The sequence below is a fragment of the Leptosomus discolor genome, chromosome 2, assembly GCF_034619465.1.
Source record: "Leptosomus discolor isolate bLepDis1 chromosome 2, bLepDis1.hap2, whole genome shotgun sequence".
In the NCBI taxonomy this organism is placed as follows: domain Eukaryota; kingdom Metazoa; phylum Chordata; class Aves; order Leptosomiformes; family Leptosomidae; genus Leptosomus; species Leptosomus discolor.
Window position 1 is genome coordinate 99,443,055 of NC_141392.1, and position 10,564 is coordinate 99,453,618.

The window sequence follows — 10,564 nt, forward strand, 5'->3', positions numbered from 1 at the left end:
AACACTACGTAGGAAAGATTACTGTGTTTATACTTCCAATTAGGAAACCAAGTTTATCAGTTGCACAGCTATTAACAGCATGCTGCTTTCAAAACCACGAGGTTATTAGATATATTGAAGACCTAACATTTTTATAACAAATCTGCAAACAGCTGAATGGCAAGGGTGGATCACAATTAATCCAAATGAATCCAGCTGATATACCTTACTGTCATATTTTAGGTGGTATGGATGCATGGCAAAGAAAAGCAGCAACATTTTTTTTTCTAGCATATAGAGTCCCAAATGCTTTCAAAAGTGACTGTGTTCTCATTATACATATTTAGTTTTTATGGACCCATTACTTACGTGGGTATCTTCATGGTATTACACACTTCAGTGCCTGCAGTTTTGCCTTCTCGATGAACTGTATACAGTTAAATATGAGTACAAATGATGGCAGACAGTAATTATATATTGAGTGTTGAGTACATGTGGAGGTGTTGAGTCCATCACCAATTTATGATGAATATGGTGATCTCTGCAATAACCTGATACTCCATGCTAGTGGGAGAAAGTTCTTCCAAGAACTTCTAGACCAGCCTTCAGGCAAAAGTAGACTTTGAAAGTAGAACAAAGCAAAGATCGGTCAGGCAGGTACAACAGTTACAATGGCAGTCATCACGGGTAAAAATCAGCATTTCTCTTTGCTCTTTGTTCTTGCTGTTCTCTGGCAGCCTGAATACTCTCCCAATTCCTCCTTCTCTTTGTTGCATAATACAGAGTGTACGCACTTGTCTGCCTTCACCTTGCGAGGAAAGCTACCAAGCAATAGGCACCTACAGGCAGGTTCTAGAGGTCAGGGAAATAAACCAAAATGAGCATAGTTTAACTACAGCAAAATGGTCAGTTGTGCTTAAAAAATACTGAAGTTTCCATTTCAGAGAGCCAGCTAAGTTTTGTTTTAGAGTAACAGAAAATTCAGGTGTGTTAGAGTGGCTGTAGTTTACAATCACCTACATTTTTTCAACAATTCTGAAGACTGGATGAAGGCAACATGGGACATTTTTTTCTACAGAGTCCACAGCTGAGGGGTCACATAGCACAAAGAGCTAGTGTGTGCTAGTTTGTGTGCTTTAATTTGAACTGTTTTATTGTATTCCAACAAATTTGTTTGATAATTTATTAATTTTAAAAAAAGTTTCTGTCTTTTCTTTGTTCCCTGTTCTGGCTCTCTGTTGAATGCAAGGTCTTTCTCTTACTCTTGAGGACAAACGCACTTCCATGGTCAAAGGACTGCCTAACATTAAGTTCAATAATTCTGTTCCTTGGTAATAAAACATCTTTCTAACAAGGTAAAAGATGATGGAGGTTTGTGGAGGCAGTTTTCCATGCTTTCACTTCAAACACAAGAATTTCTTTGTCTTCCTTTCTCTATCATAAATACAAATTGTTTAAATACATATAAATGCTTTTGAAATAAACCGGTAGCACTCATCAACAAAGCACTAAACTTCACACACAGTTCTCCCTCTTGTAAGAGTATGAGAGAAAGAACCAACCATGTGGAACAAATTCATAATACTACTTGTATCCCTACAAGTTGTTCACACAGTCGAGAGATAAGGCTAGTTCAAGAAACTACACAGAACAAAACCCTGAATGGTGTACAAATAGGTACTACATAACAATAATATATTTGTTAGTAGAAAAAACTAAATATACCAGAAGAGTAATAAAAGAAAAACCACATTTGGTTTTGATTAAAAAGTCTAATTAGTTGGAGATTTACTAGAATGAGAAGGTCGATGAGAAAAACAGGTAACTGGAAATATGCTCTTCTATGACAGTAATTCACACTTAGGGTTTAAAAGTCCACTGTATCATCTCTCAGGGACCTCTTGCACAGAGGTGAACAGAGAGTTTTCTACATCAAAATGCAGTTTTATGGCAGTGACAGAGCTGCCAGTAGCCTTTTGGTGGCAACTGGTGAGCAGGCAGCACAGCCTCCCTGTAACACCACCTCATCCAATGCTGACCTATCTCATTGCCTTGCAGGAGGGAGAAGGTGATACTCTCTGGGAACAGAGCCAAGAGCGTTAACTTACCTACAGGACCGGGAACATCTTGGTTTTCTTTGTGTACCCATGGCAGCCTGCAAATTCTACACAGGACACTGAGAAAGCCAAAGCTGTAGGAGGGTAGTACAGAGCAGGCAGTCTCAAAAAGGGGGGGACAGCCCCAGGTATCCTCAGTAGTATGCTGGTTAGGCTGCCATCGCTACCTTCTCAGTCTCCTCATCTGCCATCCCAGTTCACTTACAACATCTCAGTCTACTCTGACAGTTTCTGGGCCCCAGGAACTTCTGATGCTCATTTTTCCCATCACCCCAGTATTTCCTTCCCCAGCTCTGTCTCTGGCATAGGCAGCGCTTGTGTTACTGCCTGCACAGGTCCCCCAGCTCCAAATATGTGGACACCCTTCACTTGTAGGCAGCACTAATTCAGTAGTAAAAGCAATAGTAGTAACCCCATCCCCAACAAGCCTGGTGTCCTGGATAAAGTTCACTTCTTTCCCTCACTTACAGCCCCATAGCCAGCCCCATTTCTTCCCACACTTCTTTTCACCACCATCAGAGTTACTAACCTGCTTATTGTGCATCTCCCACGCCCCGTTCAGCAGTCGCAGCTAGAGTGATCTAGACCCTGTTCTTCATTCTGGCTCCATCTCAGCCTTGCCATCCAAGGAGTTCAGACTCCCCAGGGAAGAGCAGCAGAGCTCCCACCTTCCAGCGCTCTGCCCCTCCAAATGTTGGCATAGGCCAAGCAGACAACGGCAGCACATCGGCAGCGCATCGGCACCTTCCTGCTGCAGTCTCCTGGGAACAAAGGACTTTTCTGAAATTTCAGTGATATGAGGTATAAAAAGAAGAGAGTAATGTCATTTTAGATAATTACAAGTACATTTGCTCTTATAGATTATTTGCTTTAGAGGCAAAAGGCTAGCATAACTTCCCATTTCATTTATCTTTCTTCATAGTGTTTTACTTTTTATTGAGCCTTTTCCTCAGAGCCTGGTATAAAAACACCTGTATTCACTTATAAGGTTCCTGTCTCCCTCAGTAAGCTAAAGTTGGACTCATTAAATTTTTTGAAGGTTGCTATGACAGACTTCAAAATTCAAGTGTAATAGCCTGAATGTAGATGAGTTTTCAGTAGCAGCCAAAGAAAATGTCAGAAACTCGTTCCCTCTGGCATTTTCAAACTTTGAAAAGACTGAAAAATTGCCTGGCTGAGATTTTGCAAAACCAACCAAATTTTTATATCAATTCGGTTTTGCCGTCGAGACTGTCTACTAGCCGATTTGTCAGCCATTTATTTACTTTGGGATATTACCTTTCCCATGATGTGTAGGACTAAGAGGTCAGTTGAATAGAATTTTTGGATATCTGTAAAAACTCCTTAAAAAATGAGATAGCTCAGGAAATTTGACAGTACAATCTCTGTATTGTTTTTGCCATTGACAGATCATTTTCCATCAGTGACAACTGTCTATTTTAAATTGTGGTCTACTGATGGTGGGGTGACTGTAAGGTGCTTGCTGGTGGCCAACAGAAAGAGACTGGTCACACAATTAGAAAAAAATAGAATATGCTCAATGATTTACTTTTTCTGCTCTGTTTTTAATAGGTTTTAGAGCCAGAAGGAAATATATTTAAACTGCCTACCTATGACAGGCTGTAGAATTTCATCTACTGTATGGATTCGTCCGACCAAAATTGGTCTAATATACCTGGTTTAGGAAAGAGTGGATCTTAGGGTCTTTCTGTTAAACTCAAATGCAAATTTTCTGGAGTAAACTTGAAGCAAAAGGGAGATCTGGTTGTGCCAAAACTTAGTAGAGCCCACACGCTGTGGTCACAAGAACATGGAACGTATTACATATCTGAAATTTGCAGCAGGGCACTTCAAACAGTCTTTCAGATCAATTATTACTTATTCACATATGACAGCAAGACTGGGGAGGGTAGAGGCTACTGTTTATTTTCTTGTATTTACCAAAACATAGGGGTTTTTGGCTGTAACATCTTACAAAGACAAATTTGTTGTCTTGTTGCTTTTAACTAAGGGTAGTAGTCTTTCTTAAGTGTAAATTCCTTTCCTTTCCTGCTTACAACAGAAATACAGAAGACTTACAGAGGGCAGCCTGGTAAACACAGATGCAGAGTATTTCGACTGTGATCTGTACAAAGAAGTTCTAAAGTTGTCTGTGTGTTTCCCAGTTGGGTTTTTTTGCTTTTATTGGTGCTTATTAGTTCCAAATTTCTTGCTTTATTTTCCTCCTCATGGGTGTGGACATAGATTCAGTTTTTATATCTGCATTGACATGACCTCAGCCTGACAGTACATTATGGGAAACTGGAAGATTTATTGGCAGAAGAGATCCTGTTGGAAAAAGAGCTGGGTAGTGGTAATTGGAGAATGAGTCAGTGTCTGGAGTCCAGCTGTGCTTGCTACACAAGCCTGACTATAGCTGAGTTACTCAGATTTTTTCAACTATCTGAAACTGGCTTTTTTTAAAAAAGGAATAGGCTTTTTGTGTGCTGGATACATTTTTAGCTGAGAACATTTGTATAAAGGCAGCAAAGTACCTTTCTTCCTTCTTGTTAGTATCGCACTGGAGCACAGAAGCCATGCCCTTGGAGAAGCAATTCATTATACATGCACAAACCAGCATGTCTGAAAGATGTCGTGGCATCAACATCTCACAACGCACCAGTAACAGTTTGATATGCAGTAGGTTCAGTGACTAATATTGTAAAAACACCTACATCCTGACCCTGGGAGGCAAAGCACTGCTATTTCTTATTGCACGCATTTGGAGTAGTAGAAGCTTAAGAAGCACAGCATCCATTCCTTGTTAGTATTATTTTGACTAGCAAGTTGAATTATGAGGCTTGCTTCATCAGCATCCCAAAAATTGAAGTTCTAACCTTTGAATAATACATTATTTTAAGGAAAAAGGCATTTAAATGTCCTTAGAGAATATTGTCTAATTAAATACTGAATTTGAAGCAAATTTTATAAAACTAAGCTCTTACAAATCCATCATTTTTATCTGTTTTGCCACACTAATAAAACCAGTTACTTCTAAGTGAAACATTCCTCGCAGATTGCAGCAAGAAGTGTTACAGTGTATTTGTTACCTAATTTTGTTGCCAAGACTGAAAGAAAAACAAAGAATAAATTAATTTTTCCATTTCTTTGCATTTTAATAAATCCTGCCTGAAAGTTTAAAAACATAATTAAGGAATTTTCTTTTTTTACAAATAAGATTCATGAAAACAAACATTGAAAACAAAAGAAATAGCACAGACAATCTATGACAATTTTGGACTACAGCTGCAGAGGCTAGGATGGAAACAGCAGTGCTACATGACTACAAAAAAAGTCAGGATTGAAATTTATGAAAAAAATCAATCAAGCACTGGGAGTCTTTATTTAATACAGAAAAAGCCTTTGGCAGTCAGATGGAAGATCATTTTGAGGCAACACTCACATATTCAGGCTAAGGTTTTGCCAATAATAAGATATCTAAGTTTCAGCTCATTGAAGTGTAACATGGTTGCCCAGTTTCTTGTCTCAGTTTTTGGCTTACTCATTGCAACTATAATTGTAGACCAAAAGTTCAGGTGAGCAAATCTGACAAGATGGTGTATCTTGTATTTGTTGCAGACACTAATAACACTTTTTCTGGAATTTTAGATCCACTTGAGAATTTAAATAAAATAAAAACAGAAGGGAAAAGATAACAAGCCATGTTATCCATTCCTCCCCGTCCCCATTCCTCCACACAGACGTTTCAAAACTCTTCATTCCAGCCCTATGTAGCTATAAAGCTGGCAGTGCCTGCTGAGAGCTGGATTTCTGAGTAGCTTTGTTCCAGCTGGGGATGGAGAGTGACCCACGCAGGCTGTGGGAACAGGTCATTGAATAAAGATTTCCCTGAAGCATAAGGGACCTGCTGTAATCCCTGAACTCTCTATGGCATTAGAAGTACAGCACCTATTCTGTGATTAGACAAACACATTCAATTTGGCTATTCATGGATCACCATCTTTTCCTTCCGCTAGCATGCCTACAGCCCTCTGCTCCATTTCACACACAACCACCTCACCCTCTTCCCCATTCTTGTTTCCTAGGTTCTTCTTTTCTTCTTCACTGCCAGAAAAAGATAGTACATGGGCTCAGCGTAGCCTGGACACCCACTAGCTCAGTAGTAGCTATCAAAAATAGCAGATGATTTCTGCTGTCTTGTCTCTGGTGAACACACACTCGTTTATCTAGGTCTCATTCATCTACTTAGTTGCCAATTTTCAGACATGTTGAATATTTACAATCTTTGAGATGTTCATCTATCTATATTATTTGGTTTACATCTATATTATTTGGAACCTACTTTTACTAGGAGGAATCATTCACCACTATTACCAGCTGCCAACTCAAATAGAGAATTCTTCTGCAATTGCATTAGCAACAGTCTGTAAAGACAGTCAGCAGAGATCCGCTGTGCAGGCAGTATTTGGTACTCAGTGAGTGTTTGTCTTCCCCACAAAATGTCACATGGAATGGGGAAAAGGCTGGTAGGTGATATGGTGCCCGTCTTGCAAACTTACTGCACATTGTTTCTGATGAGGAAAAAACAAGACTTTTTGTCACAATATTACTTTCCCAGTTCTCTTGCATGTCTTACAGAAGGTCTTTTATTGTAAGGTCCTTAAGGATTATGACTACCAGAATTCAGTTCTACAGAATATTCTGTATCTTACATGATTTCTCACACCATGGTTTCACATTATGAAAATTCAGCAGTGATGCTATCATAGGCATTTTCTTTTACCCCTATGTGATGATGTGCCATGCTGTGAAGCAGATCAGGGGACTGATTTGACTTTAAGAAAAAAACTTAGCACTTTTTGAACACTAGTTCAGTTCATCATCCAGTTTACATTGTGAGCACACAGACTGTTGTTCCAGTGGAACTGAGTGAGAGGCACAGCACTTGGAGACGGACAGCAGTATCTTGAGTATTTCCTTCATACAGTTACCAGTTTTCAAGGTATGTGGCCCTGCTATGAATAGACAAATATTTTCTGTCCCCTTACTTCCCATGCTGGATCCCTGCCATGAACTTGTAAGACAAAAAGGTGGAACGGCAATGTAGTCTTGAAGTTTCAGACTCCTGCAACTGAACTCCACTCCCCCTTGGACGTTCAGTTCACATTAGGAGCCTTAGCAACCTGAACCTCCATGCCTATGCATAGTCCTTGACCCAAAACACCACCTGCAAACAACCTTCAGTTTAGTTACCAGATCATACCTGTTTGTCCTAGCTTCCAGACGGCTTATCCTTTTAATTTCCTCAATAGGCCTATCCACATCTACTTAGCAGTTTCATCCAAGATATCCAGAGACCTTATAGTGCTTAAAGGGGGCCTACAGGAATGATGGGGAGGGACACTTTATCAGGGAGTGTAGTGATAGGGCAAGGGGTAACTTTCAGACTGAAAGAGGGCAGACTTAGATTAGATATTAGGAAGAAATTCTTTACTGTGAGGCTGGTGAGACACTGGCACAGGTTGCCCAGAGAAGCTGTGGCTGCCCCCTCCCTGGCAGTGTTCAAGGCCAGGCTGGATGGGGCTTTGAGCGACCTGGTCTAGTGGAAAGTGTCCCTGCCCATGGCAGGGGGGTGGGAACTAGATGGTCTTTAAGGTCCCTTCCAGCCCAAACCATTCTGTGATGTCCCAGCTACCTCAAAGCAGTGCAGAGGTTGTTGATCTGAAGGCAATGCTCAAGGAAATAGAGAAGTCCACAGGATATTTAGTCCCTAGCATCATCTGTATGACAAATAGATCTAAACCACTCCTTCCTAATCACACTCAGCAATGTCGTGTGAGGCTTGTTCTAGCCTGGAATTTTCCAGGGTTCACAGCGAGGGTTTACCCTGATTTGCATGAAAGTATTTCCTTCATTACTGTTATATTGATCTGAACATAACAAATGGTTATCTCCTGTTTGTAGGGAGGCAAAAAGGAAAGTGGAAAGTCGTATACAAATAAGGAGGATCAAATTAAAGCCTCTTAGTGAGAAACAAGGGAGTTCCCTGGATGACAGCCAAGTTTAACTGAATCCAGTCAGTGGGCTTCTCGTAGGCATCATTTTTTCATCACCATAGTTATTGTACCTTGAGGGTAGCATTAGCTTTAACTACTACAAATCCACACGTGAAGGAAAACATCTAATGGTTGAGTCCTTTTTCTAAGTGACAAAAACATGTCCTCTTGACAGTTTTCTTTCAAAAAAAGTTTGAGCTATGTGATGTTTTAGGAGAGAAACAGTTTCATATACTTTTCGAATGCAAGAGAGACAATCTCTAAAGGGAAATAATAATGATAAATTAATAATAATAAATAGGAAAGATAAAAATTAACTCCTACCAATGCTAAGGTGACCAATAACCAGTCACTAGCCAAACAACCTTGGTAGTGAAAGAAATCTAAATCTACTAAAGTAGAAAATATAAATCTAAAGCAAGAGGACCACTGTGTACTAGCCTTATAAGTGGGACATTGGCTTAAAGAGCCGATACTCTTTCATAGCAACCATCACCAACAACATCAGTTATACAAAAATGTGATATAAAAATGTGAACAGATAGATACCCTTCTACAGATGAAGTAAAAGTGCATTGTTTTCCATCTATAATGTTTATAAATGAAATGTTGAACTATTTGGTGAAAAACATCAGTAGCCATTGATACATCTTTTACAATCTCTTTCTACACCTGCCTACCCACTAGCATCAGGGCAACGCAGAACGTAGGTTGGTTGTAGGTCTTTTTACACACAGATATGTGCCTATACAAAGTGCAGGAGCTGCAAATACAGGAGCAGCCCAAGCATCTACTTAATGCAATCTGTTTCTGACAGTGATTGGTACCAGATGCTGCAAAGGAAATTTCCACAGAATCCACGAGTCATGGAAGAACTGATACATAAGGACTGTTTCTTCCTAACTCTGCTGTTTAGCTGCTGCGTGCCCTGAAAAACGGCATCTTACACCCTTTCTAAATTCACTCTCTCCCATCACCTTAATAATGTACACCCTGTTTAGTGAACCCCGTCTCTTTCTTTCTGCACCTGGCTGCAAGCTTCTCCCATCACCAGAGCTTTAGCAGTCTGTGCACCAAGGATCCACTGGCCAGCTGTGATACCACAGCTGCACAACCACTGCTCAGACTGCCAAAAATGAGGTATGAGTCTGTACAGAGACAGGAAAAATGAAAATTACAGGTGCTGGTGTGACACAATTGTTAGCAGCTCAAGGATCCAAGAGGGAAACCACCGGCATGGAAAGGTGTATAATCCTAAATTAAGAGAGAGAGGGAGGCTTATTGGCCCAGGGACTAGTCAGGAGCTACTGGGTCAAGTCTCCAGTGTCATGAGTGTTGGTCGAGCTGGTGGTAGGTGGCAGCTCAGCAGCTCTGTGCATCCACTGCTGGGAGCTGTGGGACCAGCCTGCCCTCCTCCTCATGACTGATGCCTGGCTGGACAGCAAAGACCCTGGGTGCCATACCTGGGGCAGTGAGTGTATTATTCCTTTACCTAAGAGATTATTAAATCCAAGCTATTTTTTGTGTAAGCCAATAAGCGCTTGCTTAGTACTTGTAAGTTGTGCATCTCCTACTTGTGGAAGATCACAGGGCATGGCTACACATGCCCAAACAAAGCAACTCAATATAGAGACCATAACAATTGATGTGCAGTTATTTCTGAAATCTACTGGACTCAACCTCAGTAATTTATTGAAAAATCAAATCCACAGATTATGGGTTGTATAAAACAGTGGTGATGATTGTTTAAACTCAGAGAAGTTGCACATTTCTGAGTCTATGATGCAGCCGCCTGATTGAAGCAAATCTTTTTAAACTTGATGTTTTATATTATTTTTTTAATCTCTGCAAAACCAGCCAATTCCTACCACTCGATTTGCTCATGCGGCAGTGATTCAACCCTTGGCATTTTTAGTAGATTCACCACAGGTCATTAGTTGCGACGTGCGTGTACAGTTTACTGAGTAGATAGCCCACAACTGTGCTTATTTTGTTTTTACAAGCATTTTTGTTCAGTTACACTGGACAAAGCAGTCAGGAGGATAATATTTCATGAGGTCATCTTTTGCAGTACTTTTTTTTTTTTCACTAATAATGAGAATTTCTGAAACAGAACATTGTTGCTAATGACTTTCACTCACCTAATTTAGCCATCTAAAGGTTAGGTGTCTAATTCAAGCTAATTGACTTGGCTGCCTCAGTGGTTACTGGAGAGAGAGAGAGAGGTCTCAGAGAGCAAAAGATCTCTACTGTATTTGTGATACTTACTTTATCCCAGGATGAATCACCCCTCAGGAGTCCTCCCTCTTTCTGCTGAGTACAGAGGTATTCAAAATGATGATACATTTAAACTGGATGCCCACCCTTGCTTTTATGCAGGGTGCATATGAAGTTCTCTGCAGACGGACTGCG